We start from the raw sequence: 26,490 nt of genomic DNA, 5'->3' as shown, positions 1-26,490 counted from the left end.
TCGTGGTGGCATCGACCCAGTGCTCGTGGTAGACAAAAACAAGGAATCGTCGGATCTGGCTCTTCTGCAGGCTCTCCTCCGGGAGTAAGGGAAAGCCGGATGCTAGGAGGTCTTCGGGTACGACGGCCATCGACAAAGGTTTGAAAGGGAAGGGGTGTCACTAAGGTTTTGAAGTAGATTAGAAGAGGTGAGAAGTGCAGAAAATCCTAAGGATAGGTTCTAGGTATAGTTTTTGCAAGGGGTTTTATCCTAACTAACTTCCATGCTAACTAAGGCTTCCTACAGTCAAGATGGCTCTAATACCAGCTCTATGGGGACCTCGACTCATAAGTCGCGGTCACCGAATGCACGTGTACAATGATCACAAAGATCAATGCTCACTGAACACAGAGAAGTTGAATAACAAGAGTCTTACATCCATACATACCGTTGGATACAAATAAAGACCATTAAGGTCAAGTCTTACATCGATAGGGCCCTGAAGGCCAAATGCCGTGTGAAACCATGCCGTCTGCCGTAATCTTGAACGAAAGTGTGAAACCATGCCGTCTGCCGTAACCCTACACACATTCTGACTCGGAAGCGTCCTAGTTTGTATGTTCATCTCCAACGAACTCTTCATCATACTCATTCTCTTCCATGCCTGGCGAGTTAAATAACCAGTGGCAAGCCAATGAGTACTTCGAATGTACTCACAAGCAACCCATGTAATGGAGCAAGGCAATAACAATGCATGATATAGCACTAAGTAGGTAAGTTGCAGAAAGCTAGTTTTAAGTGCAATGACATGATCAACATCTTATGAAGCCATGCATCATGAGGTAACCGATATCCATATGAACTAGTCACACATATCAATATAAATAGGGGTGTAACATATCATGTTTCGTCATCACGCCAAGTCATTCGACATGGCTTAAATATCATATTTCCCACAACACACACACGGTTTTTGTAACAATGGGCGTAGCCCGAGAGTGGTCATCTAACTGTCCTCGACCATGGACACGGATATTCGAATGGTTTTACACTCTGTAGAGGTTGCACACTTTAATCACAAGACTCGGGAAACTTCCGTGTCAACCCATGACTCGCGGTATTTTTATACCCGAGGTAAGTACCCCTAACAATGCCTTTCCCATGACGATTCTTACAAAGAGTCCACTTGATGGTGTCATCCCTCGTGATGTACATCACAAGTATCATCCATGAGGGCAAGCAACATTGTGCCTGATGTCTGTACTAAGAGCTCATGGTCGTCCTTTCTCGGCATGACCCCGTAACTAGAGTGATGACGTCACTCCCACCACTAGTAATGCGGGTTGTATGCTAGTACCAACCACAGTATTCAACAAAGCCCCGTACCATAAGGGATATATGAAAGCAAATATGCTCCCTTGGTGGTTTTGATAATTCGTGACGACATACATTGTCTCTTGGACTAACACTTTTACCTAGTATATTTCAGGTATAGTCCATAGAGATGCATTGGCTAAAGGATTGTGAGGAGAAGCCCCTTGATGCAAGGAAAGGAATATAATTGGCCAAGATTCAAGAAAGAGGACTCTACATTTTATATTTGCTAGAAATCACATTTGAGTCCATAGGAAATCCAATACTATTAAAAGGGGGTGAGGTATCTATGATGAATTGGTTGCTCACATTGCTTTGAGATATCCACAAAAATATCCAGTCATTCTCCCACAAAATTCTGTGACCAAAGCCAAAACATCACAATTGGTGCCACCAACAATTTCCACTCGGCCCTAGCAATTTTTCAGACACAAATCCTATGTCAAACCCTAGAATCTTGGTACCACCAACTTCCACTTCGGTGCCATCGAAAATCAGTGACCAACTTATTGGTCTGTTGATTTCAAGAATCAGATTTTTTGAGTTTTGAAATCGGTCTCATCGATATTTGGAAGCTTCCCTAGGTCACCATATCAGTACCACCGAGATTCCTATATCGGACTCACTGAGAATTTAGAAGTTGCCACATTTAGTGCAACTCGGTACCACCGAGATTCATGTCAGTGTTACTGAGTTGGGGAATAATTTAATAATGGTTGGATTTTTGGAGATGCCTATATACCCCCCACCACCTCTCATTCTTAGTGGATACACTCAGAACACACACACACACACACACTTGCCATAACCATTTTTCTGAGAGAGAGCCAACTACTCATGGGTTGAGATGAAGAGATTCCAATCCATCCACTAGAAACATGATCTCTTGCCTCCCCAAGTTGCTTTCCACCCAATCAATCTCTTCTACCCATGCCAAGTCTGTGAGACAGTGATTGAGTGTTCAAGAGACTATATTTTGAAGGACAAGAGCAAGGAGTTCATCGTTCTACTGCATCTATTACATTTTGGAGGATACTTCCTCCTAGATTGGTTAGGTGTCGCTTGGGAGCCTCTGTAACAGCCCGGAACCGACACTTCACAAGATTTCCCTTTTATTACATCATGGTCGTGTGATTTATTTGTTTGTCGCATTCACCATCGCATCATGCGCATCACTCGAATTGCATTGGCACTCTGTTGCCGTCAGTTTTCAAAACCTGCATGTGTTATTAGTTGTCGGTTCTCTCCATTTTTTCGCCGACTGTATTGAGACCAACTACAACCGCACGTGCTGCGACTTCTTTAAAATATTGTTTTTAAGAATGTGTATAAAACTTTCTCAGATTGGTTTGAAACTTGGCATGCAGTCTTATTATAATGTACGTAGGCCGCATGTCAAATTTCGTTGCAACCAGAGTCCGTTTGATACCCAAACGGACGGCCGTAGCGGCACCGTCATCGGTTTATTATCGGACATTTCGATGTTTTAAAACTTGTGTCATAGGCCGCCACTTCCCTCTCTTTTTGACCCATCCCACTCCACACAGCCCACAACCCACCTAACCTAACCCCACGACCGGAGCCATCGGATCATGATCGAATGGCTCGAATCGGGATAAAAATAGCTAACCCTAGCCTCCTTTCCTATTAAAACAACCTCCCCTTGCCCAAATTGGCCTAACCCTAATACATCCTTGAAATCCGTGTGCATCCAACAAACACTCGCCTTCTAGCATCCATGTCTCCCTCGTCCCGCGCGGCCCTGCCGAAGCCCATCTCGAGCCTACCCCGGGCCTGGATCGGGCCACCGCCGTTGCCTCTCGCCAAGAGCCCCGCTGGAGTCCCGCAGCAGCCCCGTCCCCGAGCCGTGTGCCGTGGCCGACCTTGCCCCTCGTCGCCCGTGCCGTTCGGCAAGCCCCAACGCCGGCGAACTGCCAGGCCACTGCCCTTGCATCGCCCCGTCTCCTTCCTTCTCTTTATACTCTCTCTCTAATCTCTCCTCATCTCTCTCCCCATCTTGTTCTGCAGGTCTCCATAGCATCCCCGAGCTCGGCCCGCCGCCGGGAATCGGCTCGCTCGGCCTGATCCGCCCGAGCCCCGCTCCCCCTATCCCCCGCCTGCGCATCGCCCCTGGCTGACCGCATCGAGCAACACCACCAGTCTCTGCTCCTGGCATGTGCAGAACCAGTGCCTCGACTGCGCCCCCCGCGGGTTGACCGAGCGAGGCCAGCTCCAGCTCGTGTGTGTGGACCACGAGAGCCCCAGCCGGCCCGATCTAGCAAGGTGAGCCTCTGCCACGCCGTCATTTCTTCTTGAGCCGAAGCCAAATTGTGCCACGACCTGCCTCCTAGCCCGACAGACAGCCGAGTAAAATTAGTAGCCACGGGGTCTGGGGTTCGAGTCCCAGCCTCCCCTAATTTTTCTTTTGTTGTATTTCTATTGTTCTTAGTCAGGTTCTCTCTAGGCATTGGTTCACAAAGATTTGGGCAGCATATTGAACACATTGGCTGCACTCCTACTAGCTTTCCTAGCACAATTGCAGTCCGGAAGTTTTGGGTTCGAGTCCGAGCGAGATCAATTTTTTGCATGCATTTTCCATCCATGACAGATGATCTTGTGTTGCTCGTGTCATTTACACTGTAACTCCGTTGGAGATGATCTATATATGTAAATTGACTAGAATGACATGTAGAATCACATGGTCCACTTTATTTTGGTGTTTAACAGATATAAAATGTCTTTAGTATAGATCTGGACAGATTTCGAAATTAACATATGAGGTCATTTCAGAAATGCTATGTGTTGTTCCCGATCTCATTTTAAATGGCTAGATAGGTAGTTTATTTATGATTCACCTCTTTCCATGTTTAAAAATATTTAATATTGTGGTGTATCTAAACGGGAGTTAACCAAATAATTCAAGTATGGAGTTTCGTCAATATGCAACGAGTTGCATATTGAGCTTCATTTAATGTGTAACCATTGTGAATGCCATGTCATGCATACTTAAATGGACATGCATCATATGTGATTGCGCATCATGTCATCCACATGTTGTGGTGAACATCGTGTGTTCATTCTTGTTCCTCGATTGCTTCTTCTCAATAGAGTTCCGCAAGCGTGTCGGGATGTGAGGATTCGTTCGACTACGTTGGTTCGTCTACTTCATGGATTTGGTCTTTTTCCAAGGAGGATCACAAGCAAGATGCCCATTTCCATAGATACAATTAGTATAATTGCCATTCTAGTTGTCTCGTTTCTTTCGGTATGTCTCGCTGCCTACCACTTAAATGTCAGCCTCCCAACATTGCCATGAAAAGCCTCTAACCTTTCCACAACCTAGCAAACCATTGTTTGGCTATGTTACCGCTTGTTCAGCCTTTTGATAGCGTTGCTAGTTGCAGGTGCAGTTGCTTCCTTCTAAAAAAACGGGCTCCTAGTTATATCACCATATACTTGCTATTTAATTTAATACACCTATATACTTGGTAAAAGGTGGGAGGCTTGGCCCTCTAGCCTGGTGTTTTCTTCCAGCTTTGATGCCTTACTTTTGGCTTCGGTGTCATGTTCCATAAATGAGCGCTCCTAACATGCTTGGGGTTGTTATGGGGACCCCCTTGACTTTTGTCTTGAGATAAAACTCGTATGTCAAGGCCCAACATTGTTACTATATTTGTCGGTGTTCTGGGAATGGAATTACCCAGACCTGCCTACCTGCGGCCCAGGGCTGGCCCACTTCATCAACGCAAGATCGGCAAGGAACAACACAACCCTGAACAAGGCCCTCATGAGGGGCCAAGCCTCGCGAGGAAGAGCGACATCAAGACCCGTAGGGGGGCTCCTTAGGACCCCTCCGGAGCGGCGGATATTTGAAGACAAGGTGGGGCCTCAGGAGTCAAGGGTGACACCATGGAAGGACATGCGACCAACAGATGGCAGGACGGGGTAGTTTTCCCTTTAGTGCAAAAGAGGAAGGAGCGTATCATAGCCCCACATGTATCTTCCAATGGTTTCACTTTCGGTGCAACAAGACCACGGCCGCCCGCCGGTAGGACGGGCGTCATCCCTGTGCCCACCTCTGCGGCGCTGGCAGCTGTTTTGCAGGCGAAGACCACTTTTGACACGGGAAGCATGTTCCGTTGTCCCCCACCGAAACTAGTCATTGTGAGATCCCTTCCCGCCTACGATAAGGGAAGAGGACCCGGGCCTCCACTATAAATAGAGAGGGTAGGATACTTGGCAAAGGGATCAGATCAATGAAACCCTAGAGCAACACGCCTAGCCACTTGGCCTCCGGAGGCTCAAGAGCACTATACTAGTTCATCCATCAGCCTCCATGAGAGGCAATCCACCAAAGTAGGAGTAGGGTTTTATGCTTCGCAACGGCCCGAACATGGGTAAACTGTTGTGTTCTGTGTTCCCCTCACCATCGAGTGAGTTCTTCGCCGTTTCCATCGAGTAGGGGGCTAGGTAAGGTCGAGCCGAGAGAAATCGCCGTACACGCCCCTGTGTTTGAATCCTAAGGGTTTTGCAGGGCCCGAAATCCGACATTTGGCATGCCAGGTAGGAGGCGTGTGAAGGCTTTCTCCTAGCTTCCTCCTTCCTAGGCCGCTGCACCGATGGCCGGCGACCAACCATCCTCTCCGAGCCTCGTCGAGTTGGTCTCCGACCGCCACATCATAGCGGCTGGAAGCTCGCATGCCGGAGTCGCACGACCAGGAGGCTCGTACCAGGCCGTCAACATCATCTCCACCATGACGGCCACCCGAGCCACCTAGGCACCCGCAGTGCGCCGCATCAACTTGGGATACCTCAACGCACATGACACGATGCGGGTGGCAAGAGAGATGCTCCTCCAATGACCGACACCAGGGGGCTTTGATGCCTGGGCGGATGATGACCCACAAGTATAGGGGACCAATCGAAGTCCTTTCGATAAGTAAGAGTGTTTAACCCAACGAGGAGCAGAAGGATCTGACAAACGGTCTTCAGCAAGGTAATCTCTGCAAACACTGAAAGTAGCGGTAACAAGTGATGGTGTAGTGAGGTGAAACGTAGCAGGTGAAAAGTAAAAAGTAACAAGTAATAGCAACGGTGAAGCGAAGTGGCCCAATCCCTTTTGTAGCAATCGACAAGCGTGGACAAAGTCTTATAGGAGGAAAAACGCTCCCGAGGACACACGGGAATTTCTGTCATGCTAGTTTTCATCATGTTCATATGATTCACGTTCGTTGCTTTGATAGTTTCAAATGTGGGTGGACTGGCGCTTGGGTACTGCCCTTACTTGGACAAGCATCCCACTTATGATTAACCCCTCTCGCAAGCATCCGCAACTACGAAAGAAGAATTAAGACAAAGTCTAACCATAACATTAAACTAGTGGATCCAAATCAGCCCCTTACGAAGCAACGCATAGACTGGGGTTTAAGCTTCTGTCACTCTACCAACCCATCATCTACTTACTACTCCCCAATGCCTTCCTCTAGGCCCAAATAATGGTGAAGTGTTATGTAGTCGACGTTCACATAACACCATTAGAGGAAAAACAACATACAACATATCAAATTACCGAACGAATACCAAATTCACATGACTACTATTAGCATGACTTATCCCATGTCCTCAGGAACAAAAGTAACTACTCACAAAGCATAATCATATTCATGACCAGAGAGGTAATGAGTAGCACCAAGGATCTGAACATAAACTCCTCCACCAAGTAATCCAACTAGCATCAACTACAAAGAGTAATCAACACTACTAGCAACCTTACAAGTACCAATCGGAGTCGCGAGACGGAGATTGGTTACAACTGGTGAAGTAGGGTTTGGGGATGAGATGGTGCTGATGAAGATGTTGATGGAGACGAGTCCCCTCCGATGAGAGGAGTGTTGGTGATGACGATGGCGATGATTTCCCCCTCCGGGAGGGAAGTTTCCCCGGCAGGATCGTCCCGCCGGAGCTCTAGATTGGTTCTGCTCAAGTTCTGCCTCCTCGAAAAAGCTCTGCCCTGATTTTTTTACGGACGAAACCCTTCATATAGCAGAAGAGGGGGGGGGGGCAGTGGGCCACCAAGGTGCCCACAAGCCCTGTAGCCGCGGCCAGGGGGGAGGCCGCGGCTACCAGGCTTGTGGGCCCCTGGCAGCTCCCCTCTGGCACTTCTTTCGCCTAGTTTTTTTTATATATTCCCAAAAAATTCCACGTTGATTTTCAGGGCATTTAGAGTTGCACGGAATAGAGGACTCAGACTTGCTCCTTTTCCAGTCCAGAATTCCACCTGCCGGTATTCTCCCTCTTCAAATAAACCTTGCAAAATAAGAGAGAACATGCATAAGTATGGTACCACAAAGTATAATAACAGTCGATAAAGCGATAAATATCAACATGAAAGCATGATGCAAAATGGACGTATCAACTCCCCCAAGCGAAAACCAAGATCCATAAACATGTCCACATGTTTAGGGATGAAGGTTTCGATAAAACATAATACAGACATGATGGCATCATGATCACACATAGAACAACAATACATCATAAAGATTCTTATGGGAAAGTAACAATTCCTTCACAAAGCAAAGTATGAATCAAAAACCTTACCGAGAAGTAGCCAACAACAGTCCATAGTCACTGAAGCAATCGCAATTTATCATAACATCAGAAAGAGTCAAATAAGAGCTTGTAAAGCAAATCCACATACTCAATCATCTCTTTTGTTTTCCACAATTGTTACAACTCACGTGGTACTCATGGTATCAAAGTTTCTGTTGGACACAGAGAAAGATAGGGGCTTATAATTTTGCCTCCCAACCATTTACCTCAAGGGTAAAGTCAACAATAATAAATCATAAGTACTCATCTCCAAGTTGATATATGAATATAGATCTTTCCCTAGCATATGACGTTCACCAAGATGAAGACGGAATAGGGAATTGGTGTTGATCACCATGACTTTCACAAGGACAAAAGTAAAGGTACAAGATAGGCCCTTCGCAGAGGGAAGCAGAGGTTGTCATGCGCTTTTGAGGTTTGGATGCGTGTCCTCTTAGTGCGGAGGAACGTCACTTTATATTGGCTCCTGTGATAAAGAACTTTATTATGCAGTGTGTCGCTTTTATGTCTTCCTCATCACAGGTTCGTATAAAGCTTATTTTCCACACACTAATAGATCATACATATTAGAGACCAATTTTTATTGCTTGCACCGATGACAACTTACTTGAGGGATCTTATTCAATCCATAGGTAGGTATGGTGGATACTCATGGCAAAACTGGGTTGAAGGTTTATGGATGCACAAGTATTATTTCTACTTAGTACGAAAGTTTTGGCTAATATGAGGTGGAAGAAATCGTCACATGCTAAGGGATCTCTAATCATATAACATTGTTTGGAATCAAGCAAACACAATTAATTATGTTGTCTTCCTTGTCCAACATCTACTTCTAAGCATGTAATAGTTTGGTGAGTGCTCACAATTGTAAAAAGTGTCAAAGAAGATATATATATATGTGAACCTCTCTTTCCTTATTACTTCTTATTAATTGCAACAATGACTGGGGTCTATGTTGGTCTATTCTCAACAAGTTTCAATCATCATACTTGTTATATGTGAAGCTATCACTTTCCATAAGATCATCTCATGATCTTTCATGCTATCCTTCTTTTCATACTTTTGATCACAACACAAAACAAAGCCCTTGACTAAGATACTCTTCATTATATAGCTCGCAAGCTCGAATACATCGGGGGAGACACAAGGCAAAATACTCAAACTAAACACTAAAGACTTATTCCACTAAGAGAAGAAAGTAAAAACTGAAAAAGAAAGAAGTAAAACAAAGGTAAAAGCAAAAGATATAAAGGTGATACGATACCAGGGCAACTCCCCCAAGCTTGGCACAAGCCAAGGGAGTTGCCCATACCAATGCTTAGTTGTCTTCCTTTGGTGGTGATGGTGGTGGAGTCTTTGCCTTTGATTCCAAGAGAGCTATCAATCTTTGATTTATACCTTGGAGATGTGCGACATGATTCTCCAGCAAAACAACTTCACGAGAAAGGGAAATATTGCGAGCACGAGTTGTTTCACAAAACCTCAAGAGTTAAATCAAGGATGGAGACAACATGTGGAGGAACGGTTGGAGAAAATCCACTCCTTCAACGTCTTCAAAGTTGAACATAGGTTGAACTTCCTCCCTAGCTTGGGTTTTCTCCTTAGCTTTGTCCCTGGCTTCTGTGACTTCTACTCTTTTCAGATCAGCATCTTCTTCTTCATGAACTTGAGGGAGATTATTCTCCCCAACAGATTCCTGAGACATCTTTGCTCTAAATTTGCGCCAGACAACAGGCTCGAAACGAAAACAGAGGAAAACTGCGTGATACGGAGATCAAAACCCTCAGGCATATATATAATGATTTTTTCTAGACCAGAAGGAGTGCTCCGCAAGAAAACGGAGTCCGGGAGGCACACGAGATGCCCACAAGCCCTATAGTCGCGGCCAGGGGGGAGGATGCGGCTACCAAGCTTGTGGCCACCTCGTGCGCTCTGCGGACTGCTTGTTATTTTTCTAATTTTCCAAAAATTCCAAAACGGAGAAAATTTCCTACTAGAAAAGTTTTGGAGTCCAATTACTTACCGAAACACATACCTCTTCGTTTTCAGAGTCTGAAACAGGCTGATAAACATCCCTTATGTACTCCTCTGGAGTTATGATATTGATGATATTGCTCTCAACATTTATGGGAGTACCACAGATATAATGCTTGATTCTTTGCCCATTTACCACTCTAGGAAAATTACGTTCCGTGTTATTGATTTTGATGGCACCGGAACGATATAATTCCTCGACAACGTAGGGACCTTCCCATTTAGAGAGAAGCTTGTCTGCGAAGAATCTTCAGCGAGAATTGTATAGCAAGACATACTCACCTACATTGAACTCACGTTTTTGTATTCTTTTATCATGCCATCTCTTAACCTTTTCCTTGAACAACTTGGCATTCTCATATTCCTGGGCCCTCCATTCATCTAATGAGCTGATATCAAACAACCGCTTCTCACCGGCAAGTTTGAAATCGAAGTTGAGCTCTTTGATTGCCCAATAAGCTTTGTGTTCTAGCTCAAGAGGTAAATGACAGGCCTTACCGTAAATCATTTTATACGGCGACATGCCCATGGGATTCTTATAAGCAGTCCTATAAGCCCATAGCGCATCGTCAAGTTTGCAAGACCAATTCTTTCGAGATCTATTGACAGTCTTTTGTAAGATCAATTTGATCTCCCTATTACTCAACTCCACTTGACCACTAGACCGAGGATGATAAGGAGATGCAACTCTATGGTTGACATCATACTTAGCGAGCATCTTGCGGAAAACACCATGAATGAAGTGTGAACTGCCATCAGTCATCACATATCTAGGGACTCCAAATCTTGGGAAAATGACTTCTTTAAGCATATTAATAGAGGTGTGGTGATCAACATTTCTAGTGGGGATAGCTTCTACCCACTTAGTGACGTAATCAACATCAACTAATATGTGAGTATACCCATTGGAACTCGGGAAGGGTCCCATATAATCAAAGCCCCAGACATCAAATGGTTCAATGACAAGTGAATAGTTCGTAGGCATTTCCTGACGTTTACTGATGTTCCCTATTCTTTGGCATTCGTCACAAGACAAGACAAACTTACGGGCATCCTTGAAGAGAGTGGGCCAATAGAAACCTGATTGCAATACCTTATGAGCAGTTCTATCTCTAGCATGGTGTCCTCCGTAGGCTTCGGAATGACACTTCTGCAAGATCTGTCCTTGTTCATTTTTAGGCACACAACGTCTAATAACACCATCTACTCCTTCCTTATAAAGGTGAGGATCATCCCAAAAGTAGTGTCTCAAATCAAAGAAGAATTTCTTCTTTTGCTGGTAGGTGAAACTGGGTGGTATGTATTTGGCTACGATATAGTTTGCGTAATCCGCATACCACGGTGCACTATGTGAAGTACGGATGACATTCAATTGCTCATCAGGAAAGCTGTCATCAATAGGTCGTGGGTCATCAAGGACATTCTCTAGCCTGAACAAGTTATCTGCTATAGGGTTATCAGCACCCTTTCGATCAACAACGTGCAGATCAAATTCTTGTAGCAAGAGAACCCATCTGATTAGCCTAGGTTTAGCGTCCTTCTTCTCCATCAGGTACTTAATAGCAGCATGATTGGAATGAATAATGACTTTGGAGTCAACTATATAAAATCTGAACTTTTCACATGCAAACACGACTGCTAAAAATTCCTTCTCCGTAGTGGCATAGTTTCTTTGGGCACTATCTAGAGTTTTACTAGCGTAGTGAATAACATTCAACTTCTTGTCAACTCTTTGTCCTAGAACAACACCAACAGCATAATCACTAGCATCGCACATGATTTCAAAGGGAAAGTTCCAATCAGGTGGTTGAACAATAGGTGCGGTTATCAAGGCCTTCTTAAGTATTTTGAAAGCTTCCTCACAATCCTCATCAAAAACAAAAGGAACATCCTTCTGCAAGAGGTTGGTAAGAGGCCTATAAATCTTAGAGAAGTCTTTAATGAACCTTCTATAGAAACCAGCATGACCTAGGAAACTTCGTATACCTCTCATATCTGTGGGGCAAGGAATTTTATCAATTGCATCAACCATAGCCTTATCAACTTCAATGCCTTCCTCAGAGATTTTGTGTCCTAAGACGATGCCTTCATTAACCATGAAGTGGCACTTCTCCCAGTTCAAGACGAGGTTGGTATCTTTGCATCTTTGTAAGACTCGATCAAGGTTGCTGATGCAATCGTCAAAGGAAGAACCATAAACGGAGAAATCATCCACGAAAACCTCAACAATCTGTTCACAAAAGTCAGAGAATATTGCCATCATACATCTTTGAAAGGTGGCAGGTGCATTGCATAAGCCAAAAGTCATACGTCTATAAGCAAAGGTACCGAAGGGGGAGGTGAAAGTGGGTTTCTCCTGATCAGATTGCACAACAGGTATTTGCGAGAAACCTGAATAACCGTCTAGAAAGCAGAAGTGTGTGTGTGTGTTTAGATAGCCTTTCTAGAATTTGGTCAATAAACGACAAAGGATAATGGTATTTCCTGGTTGCCATGTTCAGTTTCCGGAAGTCTATCACCATGCTATAGCCAGTAATAATCCTCTGTGGGATTAGTTCATTCTTATCATTAGGAACGACGGTGATACCTCCCTTCTTGGGTACGCAATGCACTGGACTTACCCAATCGCAATGAGCAACAGGATAAATGATTCCTGCTTCCAGAAGCTTTAATATTTCTTTTCTCACGACCTCTTTCATCCTAGGATTTAATCTTCGTTGATGATCAACAACTGGCTTAGAATCAGGATCGGTTTTAATCTTGTGCTGACATAGAGTGGGACTAATACCCATAAGATCATCAAGAGTATATCCAATAGCAGCACGGTGCTTCCTCAAAGTTTTTAATAACTTCTTCTCTTCGTGATTCGAGAGGTGAGCACTAATAATAACAGGATATATCTCCTTGTCATCAAGATAGGCATACTTAAATGTATCTGGTAACTGTTTTAGCTCGAACACAGGATCACCCTTTGGTGGCGGAGGATCCCCAAGCAGTTCAACAGGAAGATTATTCTTAAGAATAGGATATTGTTCTAAAACAATTTTATCTATCTCTTCTCTTTCATCCATATGCATATCATTTTCATGCTCAAGCAGATATTGCTCTAAAGGATTCGTAGGAGGCACGGCAATAGAGGCAAGAGCAATGATTTCATCCCTACCAGACGACTCTTTTTCATGGGGTTGGCTTCCAAACTTGGAGAAGTTAAATTCATGAGACACACCCTCAAAAATAATAGTGACAGTTTGTTTAATGCAATCAATATGAGCATTGACAGTGTTGAGAAAGGGTCTACCAAATATGATGGGCCAAAAGCTATCTTGTGCAGTAGCAAGGACGAGGAAATCAGTAGGATACTTCGTCTTACCACACAAGACTTCTACATCTCTCACAATTCCCACAGGGCAGATAGTGTCTCTATTAGCTAGCATAATAGTCACATCAATGGGTTCTAACTCAGCAGGTGCAATCTCATCTTTGATTTCATCATATAGGGACCGGGGTATTGCACTAACATTAGCACCCATATCACATAAACCATGATAACAGTGGTCTCCTATCTTGACAAAAACAATGGGCAGGCCAACTACAGGTCCGTATTTGTCTTTCGCGTGAGGTTTAGCAATTCTAGCAGAGTCCTCACAGAATTTGATAACATGCCCGTCTATGTCTTCGGCTAAGAGATCTTTGATAATAGAAACACTAGGTTCAACTCTAATTTCCTCAGGGGGTGCAAGTGGTCTAATGTAACCCCTATGTATCACAGTTGGAGCTTTAGAATAATCCTTTTTCCTAGCAGGGCAAGGTGGTTTCTCAGTGTAGGCACAAGGAACAATAGGATCATTATAGGCAATGACTTTCTCTTCAACTAGATTGGGTTTAACTATGTTGACTTCTACAGGAGGATGATACTTAAACCACTTATCTTTGGGAAGATCAATATGAGCAGCAAAAGATTCACATAGATAAGCTACTATCTCAGAGTCAAGTCCATACTTAGCGCTAAAATCTCTAGAAGTGTTTGTTTCAACAAAAGGTTTAACACAATCAAACTGGAAATTCATACCTGACTCCTTACCTTCTTCAAGCTCCCAATCTTCAGAGTTACGTTTGATTCTTTCCAATAAATTCCACTTGTGGTCAATATCCTTCTTCATAAAAGAATCGGTACAAGAAGTGTCAAGCATGGTACGATCTTCATGAGAAAGCCGAGCATAAAAGTTTTGAGTGATAATTTCTCTCGAGAGCTCATGATTGGGGCATGAATACAGCATTGATTTAAGCCTCCCCCAAGCTTGAGCTATGCTTTCCCTGTCACAAGGCCAAAAGTTATAAATATAATTCCGATCACGATGTACTAAATGCATAGGATAAAACTTTTGATGAAATTTGAATTTCAACTGATTGTAGTCCCATGATCCAGTATCATCACATAGCCTATACCATGTCAACGCCTTATACTTCAAAGATAAAGGAAATAGTTTCTTCTTTACCTCATCCTCGGGCAAACCTGCAAGCTTAAATAAACCACAAACTTCATCTACATAGATTAGATGCAAGTCTGGATGTGATGATCCATCTCCTGTAAAAGGATTAGCGAATAGTTTCTCGAGCATACCCAAAGGAATTTCATAAAAGATATTTTCAGTAGGTACCTTAGGTTGAGGATCAACTCATCGTGCTTCCGTTCGTGGTGAAGATACCCCGAACAAATTACTCAAAGGAACAGTTTCCATAGTGACAAGGGACAATAAATTTCAGCACAGTATATAAATGTTTCCTTACCAAATTCCACTTACCAAAGGCGCTTCACTCCCCGGCAATGGCGCCAGAAAAGAGTCTTGATGACCCACAAGTATAGGGTATCAATCGTAGTCCTTTCGATAATAAGAGTGTCGAACCCAACAAGGAGCAGAAGGCTCTGATAAACGGTTTTCAGCAAGCTAATAACTGCAAGCATTGAAAGTAGCGGTAACAACTGATGGTGTAGTTAGGTGAAACGTAGCAAGTGAAAAGTAACAAGTAACAAGTAATAGCAACGATGCAGCAAAGTGACCCAATCCCTTTTGTAGCAAGGGACAAGCCTGGACAAAGTCTTATAGGAGGAAAAACGCTCCCGAGGACACACGGGAATTTCTGTCATGCTAGTTTTCATCACATTCATATGATTCACGTTCGTTACTTTGATAGTTTGACATGTGGGTGTACCGGCGCTTGGGTACTGCCTTTACTTGGACAAGCATTCCACTTATGATTAACCCCTCTCGCAAGCATCCGCAACTACGAAAGAAGAATTAAGACAAAGTCTAACCATAGCATTAAACTAGTGGATCCAAATCAGCCCCTTACGAAGCAACGCATAGACTGGGGTTTAAGCTTCTGTCACTCTACCAACCCATCATCTACTTACTACTCCCCAATGCCTTCCTCTAGGCCCAAATAATGGTGAAGTGTTATGTAGTCGACGTTCACATAACACCACTAGAGTAAAAACAACATACAACATATCAAATTACCGAACGAATACCAAATTCACATGACTACTATTAGCATGACTTATCCCATGTCCTCAGGAACAAAAGTAACTACTCACAAAGCATAATCATATTCATGAACAGAGAGGTAATGAGTAGCATCAAGGATCTGAACATAAACTCTTCCACCAAGTAATCCAACTAGCATCAACTACAAAGAGTAATAAACACTACTAGCAACCTTACAAGTACCAATCGGAGTCGCGAGACGGAGATTGGTTAGAAGTGATGAACTAGGGTTTGGGGATGAGATGGTGCTGATGAAGATGTTGATGGAGACGAGTTCCCTCCGATGACAGGAGTGTTGGTGATGACAATGGCGACGATTTCCCACTCCGGGAGGGAAGTTTCCCCGGCAGGATCGTCGTGCCGAAGCTCTATATTGGTTCTGCTCAAGTTTCGCCTTGTGGCGGCGGCGCCTCCTCGAAAAAGCTCCACCCTGATTTTTTTCCGGACGAAACCCTTCATATAGCAGAAGAGGGGGGCCAGTGGGCCACCAGGGTGCCCACAAGCCCTGTAGCCGCGACCAGGGGGGCAGGCCGTGACTACTAGGCTTGTGGGCCCCTGGCAGCTCCCCTCTCGCACTTCTTTCGCCCAATATTTTTTATATATTCCCAAAAAATTCCACGTTGATTTTCAGGGCATTTGGAGTTGCGCGGAATAGGGGACTCAGACTTGCTCCTTTTCGAGTCCAGAATTCCAGCTGCCAGTATTCTCCCTCTTCAAATAAACCTTGCAAAATAAGAGAGAAAAGGCATAAGTATGGTACCACAAAGTATAATAACAGTCCATAAAGCGATAAATATCAACATGAAAGCATGATGCAAAATGGACATATCAGCGGACCACATCATGGAGCTAGTCGCCATCGCCGAGAAGACCATCCAGCGTGGTGCATCCTCAAGGACACATGCGTCGGGCGCCAGGGGTTCGCACCGCGTGCCGGTCCCCGAGCCTTCAAGCTTCGGGGCCTTGCTCGCCCTAGGCGGGGCCGAGAGAGACGTGCTTCACGCTGCCCTCCACCTTCTCCAGACCCCAGTGGCTGGCCCTGAAGCGCACCATGCCGATAACCACCAGGGACGCGAGGAGAACGGCGGGACGACCGACACGAACGCTGGCATGCATCACCGAGTTTAGGTCGGCCCTCCGTAGCTTGGGGCGGCTAGACAGGAGCGCTCCCTCCGGCGCAACCAGCAGAGGGTGGAGGCGATGGCGCGGATGAACTACGACAATGGAGACACGACATGACATCAAGGCAGGAGTCAGCACCGGGCGGCGCCGGGACCAGCCGACGGCGGCAGCAGGAACAAGCGACCTCACACGGAGGCCTTTCGCAGGAAGAACTTTGAGCAGTTTGGCCCAAAAGACCCCCCCTCGGCCACCAGAGGGACTGCCACCCTCGCACTGATAACCGGCCGCGGGGGACGGGCAAGCGCCTACATGGAACTGTATGTGCCAGAGTATTCGGCGCTACCTGACCCTCCCGACGAGGAAGAGCTTCAGGCGCCCCCCGGGGTGCCTATCCTCCTCAGGAGTGAGGAGTGTTTGAGGGCTCCCCCTTGAGTCGGGCCCAAGAGGCCCAGGCAAGGCAGCACCCTCAAGCCGCGGGGAGCGGCACCAGCCACCCTCCCCACAGAAGGACTACTTGAGGCCAAACTCACGTGCCTTAGGAGGATGAGTCGAATGCCGTGACGAGACACAAGTGGCATGGATCACCCGCGACAACCATGATGTAGGCGTGGGCGTCGGGGACCAGGCCTCGTGAGGTGCTCCTCAAGCGCAAGGGGGCTATTCGAGGTAATTTTTTGGATCTATCGCCTTAAGAAGTGCGTGCTGACCGTGGGGACTTAAACTACTCGGGGCGTACTCCTGCATGTCGTACCTTTTACAATTTCCATTGCATCTACTTGGCGACCTGACACGCTGCCTTGCTTGCATCCTTCGGTGATCCACCTTCCTTGTTCAGGGGCGCCGGCTGCAACGCATCGCCCCAACGCGGGAATTGGGGAGCCCCACGGCCCCTCAGGACCACGGTCGACAGGATAAAATCTGAGTCGCTTGAGCGTCCAAGGGGGCTCCAGAACATGGAGCTCCAAGAGCCTTACCGGTCAGAAGGCCACTTGTCTCCCTTGATATCGTCCTTGGTGATCCGGTTGTTATCAGGGGTGGCAGGGCCTGACCCCGTGGTTGAGATCATTCATTCGGTCGCAAGCAGCGGTGGTCGGGAAATGTGCGGGACCGGGTCTTGGCGACGCAGAGCTGCTTGAACGTCAAAAAGGGGGGCTCCGGAGCATGGCGCTTCAGGGGCCTTACCGGTCGCCAGGCCACCTACCGCCCTTGACAACGTCCTTGATCAAGCCATTGTCGAGGGAGGCAGGGCCTGACCCCGTGGCTACATCCATTCACTCGGTCACACGCAACGACGGTCGGGAAATGTGCAAGACTGGATCCTAGCGACATAGAGCCGCTCGAACGTTAGAAGGGGTCTCCTGAGCATCGTGCCTCAGGAACCTTACCGGTCATAAGGCCACCTACCGCCCTTGACAGCGTCCCTGGTGATCCAGTCGGTGTTAGGGGAGGCAGGGGCCGACCCCGTAGCTAAACCCATTCACTCGGTCCCACGCAACGGTGGTCGGGAAATGTGTGGGACTGGACCTGTCAACGTAGAGTCATAAAAAGCCCTTAATAGGCCTCCCGGGAAGGAGCACACAAGACCTGCATCAACCCGTCACACCTCTGCATTGTCCTTCAATCCTTCCGGAACCTACTTCATCCCGTGACACTCTCACGTAATAACGAGTCGAGGCTGTATACGCCCAGGGCCCCTCGAGGACACGGAAGGGGTCCACCCCACGCCTAATGGAAGACCTATGCTCCGGGCTGGGTACAACACAGTCCACCAATGACTCTAGAGGCTCAGGACCCAATGCCTCGGGGGTAGGAACACTCTCGTGGCCAAAGCGTCCTCGCGACCTCCCATATACACCCCCACCGTGACACTCTCACATAATAACGTGTCGAGGTTGTATACGCCTAGGGCCCCCCGAGGACGCGGAAGGGGTACACCCCACGCCTAGTGGAAGACCTATGCTCCGCGCTGGGTACAATGACGAAGGCAATCAGAATGGCCCGCCAATGAGCATGCTCGCATCTGGCAAGGAAAACCCATATAGTCCGCCAATGACTATGCCAGCTTTAAATTTCGGACACGGAACTTGCTTGCTTTTTCTTGGATTCGAACTGTCTTCCGCTGAGTTTGAACTGGCTGATTTCTTAAGTTGGTTTTTTCCAGTCTTAATGCCCGACGTTTGAAAAATAAAAAGGGGGGAAAACCTTCTGTGGCATTTCTTATTTCACTCGCTTTGAAACCTCTTGTCCGAGGACGTGTTTGAGACAACCACTTCGCGCCACCCCAAGGAGTCAAGGAGCATGAATGCAAGGACTTGCTACCTCAAAGGCAACGTTTTCAGTGGTCGACCCCCGCTCGAGGGTCCGAACCAAAACTTGATACCACCACAAAGAATCTCGGGAGGCCTCAGGGCCCCATGGGGCGATGACCTAAGGAACGAAGTGCGGAATCGCTCAAGCGCCAGAAAGGGGGGGCGTTCCTGGGCATGCCGCAGGAGCCTTACCGGCCATTGAGGCCTGGGCCTGACGATGCAGGGCGACTTGAGTGTCAAAGGGGGTTCGTGAGCAGTGCGCCTCAGGAGCCTTACTGGTCGCAAAGCCACTCGCCCCCCCAGGGTGCCGGGGCTTTGCCCCGTAAGGGACAGCCTTGGTAATGGTTTGAACCTCGCAACGGCGGGAATATGTGTTAGACCGGGACCTGCAAACATAGAGTGCCGAAAGGGTCTTCACCTCGTCCCGCTTACGAAACATGAGCTGCACCGGAGGAACTACGCGGGGGATCAACACAAATCCGCAAGCTAAGTGCCTCACAGGCCGTGACCTAGACCCTCTTGCTTTACGACAAACTAACGGTGAATTAAAACATGCACACTAACGAAGGATGCATGGCCTATGGATTCGACGACAGCAAGGAGCTATTCCAACACCCAAGCACGCGGCGGCACGAGAGGTGCCTCGGGAGGGCAGAACTCCGAGAAGGTCGTACTTTCCTCGTCTTCCCAAGGCAGGACAGCTGCAGCGACGAGCCCCAAGCTTTGCAGTTTGGCTACAATGACCACTAACATGCAAGCCATCACCTCAGGAGAAAAAGAAAAGAGGAGAGCAGCAAAGGTAATAATAGAAAAAGCTAAACACCCGACCGGGCAGGGTCTTTTCTGGCATCGCAGGAACATGTAAGCAGAAGATGGGGGACACCTAGGAGGAGGATCCACCCGCAGCGCCCTTGACGACCACATGCTCTGTGCCGGAGTCTTTCTCCTTGCTGGAGACGGGCACCCGGGCGCACAACTTCACCAGAGTGGCCACGTGAGGGCGAACTTCACCTCAGGAGAGACGATGGGACTCAGCAGGCGCCGGCTCGACGATGCGTCGAAGGTCGAGCTACGGAGCAAGGCGACGTAGGTTGGAGAAGACAAGCATTAGGGCAAGGCCCAGAAGCTCACGTGCATAGGCCACGTTGTCCTCCTCCACGCGGGAGACGCCGGTCTCCAGCGCCTCCACCACCATCTCGAAGAAGGTGAGGTAGCCTCCATCACTCGTCACATTGGGCAGCGCCGGGGCCTCCCCCACAAATTGGCGCGCCGCACCAACCGTCCGGCTAGCAATGCCGGCAAACCGCTTGACGCGCTGGTGTGCCATCATTCGGGCATTCGATGCCTCGCCCTTGGTAGCCAGGACAACGTCGGTCGCCTCCTGGACCTGCTTCCGTAACAACGCCAACTCCGCTATGGCCTCCGCCTCGTCCCCATGGTGGTCCGGAGGGCAACTTCGGCATCCGCAAGCCGGGCCCGCAGCCCCTCCGCCTCCTCCTGAAGCCCTTCCAACTTCGGCCTCTCGGAGTAGGGCATGCTGAAGAAGATGTAAAATCAACCCAAAGACAATAGATGTAGCAATAAGCAAAGAAAACGCTATGAAGGGCTTACTCGTCAGCCATCACCCAATGGTGGCAGACACGCGTAGGCCCTACAGACCCTCCGGCACGGCCTCCAGGGGCGGACGAAGGCGCAGGAGGTGCCGCACGCTTTCCCCGGCTAGAGCCATCTCCGGGGGACGCCATGAAGATGAGGAACGAAGGAAGGGAAGAAGTTTCCTCGCGGCAGATGGATGAAGCAGAGAAGGAGCTCGAGGTTGCGGTGCCCCCCCGGCAGGGGGCTGGGTGAATTTATAGGCGATCCCTAGCCACCAACCACCGCGGGAGCATGGGCATTGCACACCCCACAAGGGCCGCGAGGTGGGCCGACAGAAGCACTGCCGCCCACGTCGCCTCACCTGTCCATCGATCGGTCACATCCGCGAGGGTCGTTGAGTGTGATCACATTCAATGAGCAACATGATGCCCTGTGCGACTCTTGGGAATCACATCGTCGTGGCTTGGCACCACCCGGGTGCCTTGAGGAATGAGAGCGTCGCCGCGTAGCTTCGAGACACGTGGGTCGCCTGACTCGCACGCAAATGGGGCCCGTGAAGTTTTGGGCCGTCTTCAAGGCTTCGCCAAGAAGCCAACCCAGGTGCGCCTTGGGCCCGGGGGCTACTGTTGGTGTTCTAGGAATGGGGGTACCCAGACCTTCCTGCGTGCGGCGCAGGGCTGTCCCACTTCATCAACGCAAGATCGGAAAGGAACAACACCACCCTCAATAGGGCCCTCACGAGGGGCCAAGCCTCGCATGGAAGAGCGACATAAAGACCCGCAGGGGGCCTCCTCAGGACCCTTCCGGAGCGGCGGATATTTCAAGGCAAGGTCGGGCCTCAGGAGTCAAGGGTGACGCCATGGAAGGACATGCGAGCAGTAGATGGCAGGACATGGTAGTTTCCCCTTTAGTGCAAAAGAGGAAGGAGCGTATCGGAGCCCTAGAGGCATCTTCCAAAGGTTTCCCTTCCGGTGCAACAAGACCACGGCCGCCCGCCAGCAGGACGGGCGTCATCCCTGTGCCCACCTCTGCGGCACCGACAACTGCTTTGCAGGCGAAGACCACTTTTGACAGGGAAGCATGTTCCCTTATCCCCCACCGAAACTAGACGTTGTGGGATCCCTTCCCGCCTACGATAAGGGAAGAGGACACGGGCCTCCACTATAAATAGAGAGGGTAGGATACTTGGCAAAGGGATCGGATCATCGAAACCCTAGAGCAACACGCCTAGCCACTTGGCCTCCGGAGGCTCGAGAGCATTGTACTAGTTCATCCATCAACCCCCATGAGAGGCAATCCACCAAAAGCCGGAGTAGGGTTTTATGCTTCGTAGCGGCTCGAACCTGGGTAAACTGTTGTGTTCTGTGTTCCCCTCACCATCGAGTGAGTTCTTGAAAGTGTGTTATATCGACTAGAGGGGAGGGGTGAATAGGAGATTTTTAGAATTTCATCACTGAGGAAATTCCTTTTGAGGAAATTCCTCAGTGATGACTAACTTACAACGGAAACAGTAAAGGATCAAGAGTGCAAAGTTTCACTACAACAGATTTTCAGTATGAGGAATGTGAAAACAGATTGCACAGTAAGAAGGCACTCAGAAAACAGATGAGGATTAACTAGCGTGAAGAATTTGGGGTTGAGGAATTTCAGAGAAAGTCTTCAGCAAATTCTTCAAACAATGACACTGAAAATCATCAACACATAATCTGAGGAATATAAATAGTTGAGGAATTAGAACCCGTTTCACAGCGAAGACAGTAGTTGATGACCCAGTTCCAACTGCTGTGACAGTTGTACATCTGGTTTGGAGCAGCTTGGTATTGAACCCAAAAGACACACAGTCCCGGGACACACAGTCCCTACCGTATTCTCCTTGGGCTAAGAACACACAGTCCTCGCCCAACACTCGTGGTAAGTCTTCAGGGCAGACTTCCAAACCCTCACAAACTTGGTCACCCGGCGATCCACAATTGACTGCTGGATTGCTCTAGACCATGACGCCTAACCGCCTGGAGGATGCACAGTCCTCAAAGGTAAAAGGCTTCAGTCCCACATAGGAACAACTTCTTCAGTGATGCTCAATCACTTGGTTCTCGGTTTGTGGTTTGGTGTTTGGGGATATTTCCTCACTGATGAATTACTCTCGAAGATTCTGAGGAATTGCGTTGCTCTTATGACAAGTGTCAGTTTCTAACAGAGCAGCCAACCAGCTAATGGTTGTGGGGGGCGGCTATTTATAGCCTGGGAGCATCCCGACATGATTTGACACTAATGCCCTTAACTAATACGACCGTTGGTGTGGATAAGACCAATGATGTGGCGTGGCTATCGAAACGGTCGGGACTCTCAACTGTGAGAGTCCTCATGTCACTTGTATTCCCCACTTGAGACTTTTGGTAGGATTAGGCTTGGGTTGAGCATCATGAGGAAATTCATTCCAAAGTGTAACTTCGACCCCCTTTAACAGTATGGTGTTCCTATTACTCAAGTGTGAAGAAAACAAAACAGAAAGAGTAAATCTTCATGCTTCAAAGTCTTCAAAATGATTTTCTTCAGGACACACCGAATTCCTCAATTTCAATATCTTCATGAGGGATATCAATTTCATCGCAGATTCTTCGCGATTCAATTCTTCAGCTTCAGACCAATTTCTTCAACCAAAGATATACATTTTTAGGGGTCGATATTCATCAAATAGTTCAAACTCCTCAGTGACTTATAGATCCTGTGTACACTCATGAACACATTAGATACTTAACCTATAAGTCTTCAAACCACCAAAATCACTAAGGGGCACTAGATGCACTTACAATCTAGGTTAAGTCTTCAAGAGGGATAAAAATATGAAGTGTAAATACTCATTTGAGGAATTTGAAATCAAGATTCAGAGAGACTCCCCCTGAAAATGTGCATATCTTGAGGATTTTGCCTTTCACAGCAAATGCACATTGATGATTTATATCATGGAGATCTCCCCGTGAGTCTTGTAAATCATGCATACATGTGACATATAGTATGAAGAAATTGAGGATGCATGATGAAAAATGGTATCTGACGAATTTCAGCATGCGTGCATTAAAAATTTGAGGAATAAGCATGTGAAGAAAAACTTCAAAAGCGTCAGAGTACCATCGGGCGTAAGTTACAACTCATTACATAAACACTTCAGAAGAGCCAAGAGTTTGTAACTTAAATATAGTTCATAAGCCCCAAAATATCCCGCTTGAAGACTAAATCTCAAGTTTCTCCCCCTTTGTCATCAAGTGACAAAAAGGGACAAACTGAGGACTAACGCCCGTGAAGACTTCACTTCTTGGCAGTTGATGATGACGCGTGAGGATTCTTTGGGGTAGTCTTCTTCCTTGGACCAGTGGTAGTGTCTTGTTGTTCTTCATCACATTCAGCAGCGCGGAATGAAGAAAAAGAACTGTCTTCAAGGTCTGGAACTGGAATTGGTCTGAACTTCTTCTTGGGCAGCCACGACCAGTCAAAGTCTCGCTCAAACTCCAATTCTTCAAGCTCTGCCGGAGTCTTTAGATGAGCAAGTGTAGCCCAGGTGCGATCAAAAACCTCATGCAGATAGTGATGGTTAAGCTTCACAGAATTTTGTGTTTCACTAAGGGTTTTCACAATGGCGCCGAACTGGCGTTTGACCCACTTGTGATTCCAATCCACCTTCTGGTGAAGACTGAGGAGAAGCTCTCTGGTATTCAGCACGCGAGGAGCAGCAGGGCTTGGAGGATGAGTCTCAGTATCATCCCATGAAGAATATGGCTCAGGCTCTCTGAACTAGCCATCAAGGGGCCTACTGCCTTCATCAATAACAGACTTGGCTTTTCCTTCAACCGGCTCGAAAGTCTTCTTGTTGACCCTGATAGGAGGCATGTAACCAACATGATTGTTGCAATCAGCGTGAAAGTTGATGCCTGTCCTTTTCCTGATGAATCTCATGATCCATGGAGCATAGATCTTGTGGTCAAAAGGACACATTGCATTGTCAGCCAAAGTCCCCAAGAAGAAATCATGGATGTTGATAGGAATACCATGAATGATGTTGAAGAGGATATTCTTCATGAGGCCTACAACATCTTCTTCATCATCGTGTCCCTTGATTGGTGCAAGGACGTTGCAGAGGATCTGTAAACAGATCTTGGTTCATACTTGAGCTCATGGACGAGGAATGTTTTCTCGGTGGTTGCCCCTTATCCAAAGGCTTCATGAGGACTTCCATCATCCCATTGGGCAGCTCACATTCATCATACAGCTTCACGGCTTGTTCTGAAGGAATTGATACTGGCAGTTCACGCAGAAGCTCAATAGCAGGGGCCTTGTGGTGTGTTGTTTGCGTCATCCAGTCAAACACCCAAGTGTTGATATCTGCTGGATCCCCAGATATGTGAAGAGTGGCATAAAATTGAAGAATGAGCTCACTGTTCCAGTCACAGATATCAGAGCACATGGGGAGAAGTCCAGCTTCATGAAGGACGTTGAGGACTGGAGCTAGGAAAAGTATTGCTTCAAGTTCAACATGAGGAATATGCCTGTGCTAGAAAATCTTGTTTCTTCCACACAGCACAGAAGCATAGTAATTTAGCTGAGTCCTCGTCCAAAACTTCAGATGCCTGATTTGATGTTTGTCATAGGGATTATCTCCAATGAAGTACATGCGTTCTTCAAAGAAGTTCTCCTTTTGAAACTGTGGCCGCTTGGAGAACGGCTGACGCTGCATTGGCTGAAGATTTTGATGTTGGACTTGAGGGGATACAACAATTGCAGACTCTGGGTTGAGCACAACGAAAGCATTTTCTTGATATGGTGCATTTTCCTCAGCATGATCCTCAGGGTGAGGAATTTCATCAGCTTGAGCTTCAGACTGAGGAGCATGCTCTTGTTGTTCATTAAGCTGAGCAATGTGATCTGGCTGAGCCTCAGTCTGAGGAATGTCGTCAACTGGAGCATCCTATTGAGGGTTTTGCTCCGGAGGAGGAATTGGTTCACCCTGAGCCTCAGCTTGCGGATCTTGCTCAGGAGGAGTTCGGTCAGGCTGATCCTCAGATTGAGGATTTTGCTCAGGGCTCTGAATTTCATCAGCTTGAGGATTTTTTGCTTTGTTCTTCCTCAGCTTGCTTGGTGACAGAGCCTGAATCATCATCTGGTGCAGCGGATCCTTGTGCAGTTTCTACCCGAGGAATGGAGGGCTGAGGACTGTCGTCAATGCGAATTTCTTCATCAGTATGTTCCTCAGATGCAACATCCTTCATTTCCTGATCTGGCCCTTTCTCCTGGTCTTCAAAGGTGACCATTTCATAAGAGGGAGCGATGTTAAGAGGCACAGGGTCCAGTGGAGTTCAAGTGCCTTGAGGCACTTGGCCTCAGTGTGTTCTTCTGCTGAAGAAGCCTTTCTCTTCTTGGCTTCCTTTTCAGCAGCCCTTGTCTTCTTCACGTCTGATGCAGACGGAGTCATCTTCGTCACCTTTGAAGCTTTTGGTGAAGGTGTTTTCTCAGCAGATTCATCAGCTGGCTTTGAGGAACCAGCTAGAGCAGAGTCATCAGCTGGCTTTGAAGCAGCAGCTGGAGTAGAGTCATCAGCTGGCTTTGAAGCAGCAGCTGGATCAGAGGCAGTCTCACCAGCTGTAGCAGATTCATCAGCTGGATTTTCCGTGGTGATTTCCTCAATTGCCAGTTCATCCACACGGCTGTCTTGAGGGATTTCCTCAGCTTGAGGAGTTTCATCAGCTGGTTCTTCAATCAGAGGCTGAGGAGTTGGTACTGGAGGGGCAGCTTTGTTGTTGTAGTTATCAATGGCTTCAGTAGCAAGTTTGATGAAATTGCTTTTGAGACTTTGACGGTCAGAAAACTTGGAGTACTTATCTGTCAAAGTCTTCAACTCAGCCTGTATTGACACCAGTGCATCAGGCGTC

The sequence above is a fragment of the Hordeum vulgare genome, chromosome 5H, assembly GCF_904849725.1.
Source record: "Hordeum vulgare subsp. vulgare chromosome 5H, MorexV3_pseudomolecules_assembly, whole genome shotgun sequence".
NCBI classification, from domain to species: domain Eukaryota; kingdom Viridiplantae; phylum Streptophyta; class Magnoliopsida; order Poales; family Poaceae; genus Hordeum; species Hordeum vulgare.
Note: the sequence above shows the minus strand (reverse complement) of the source record.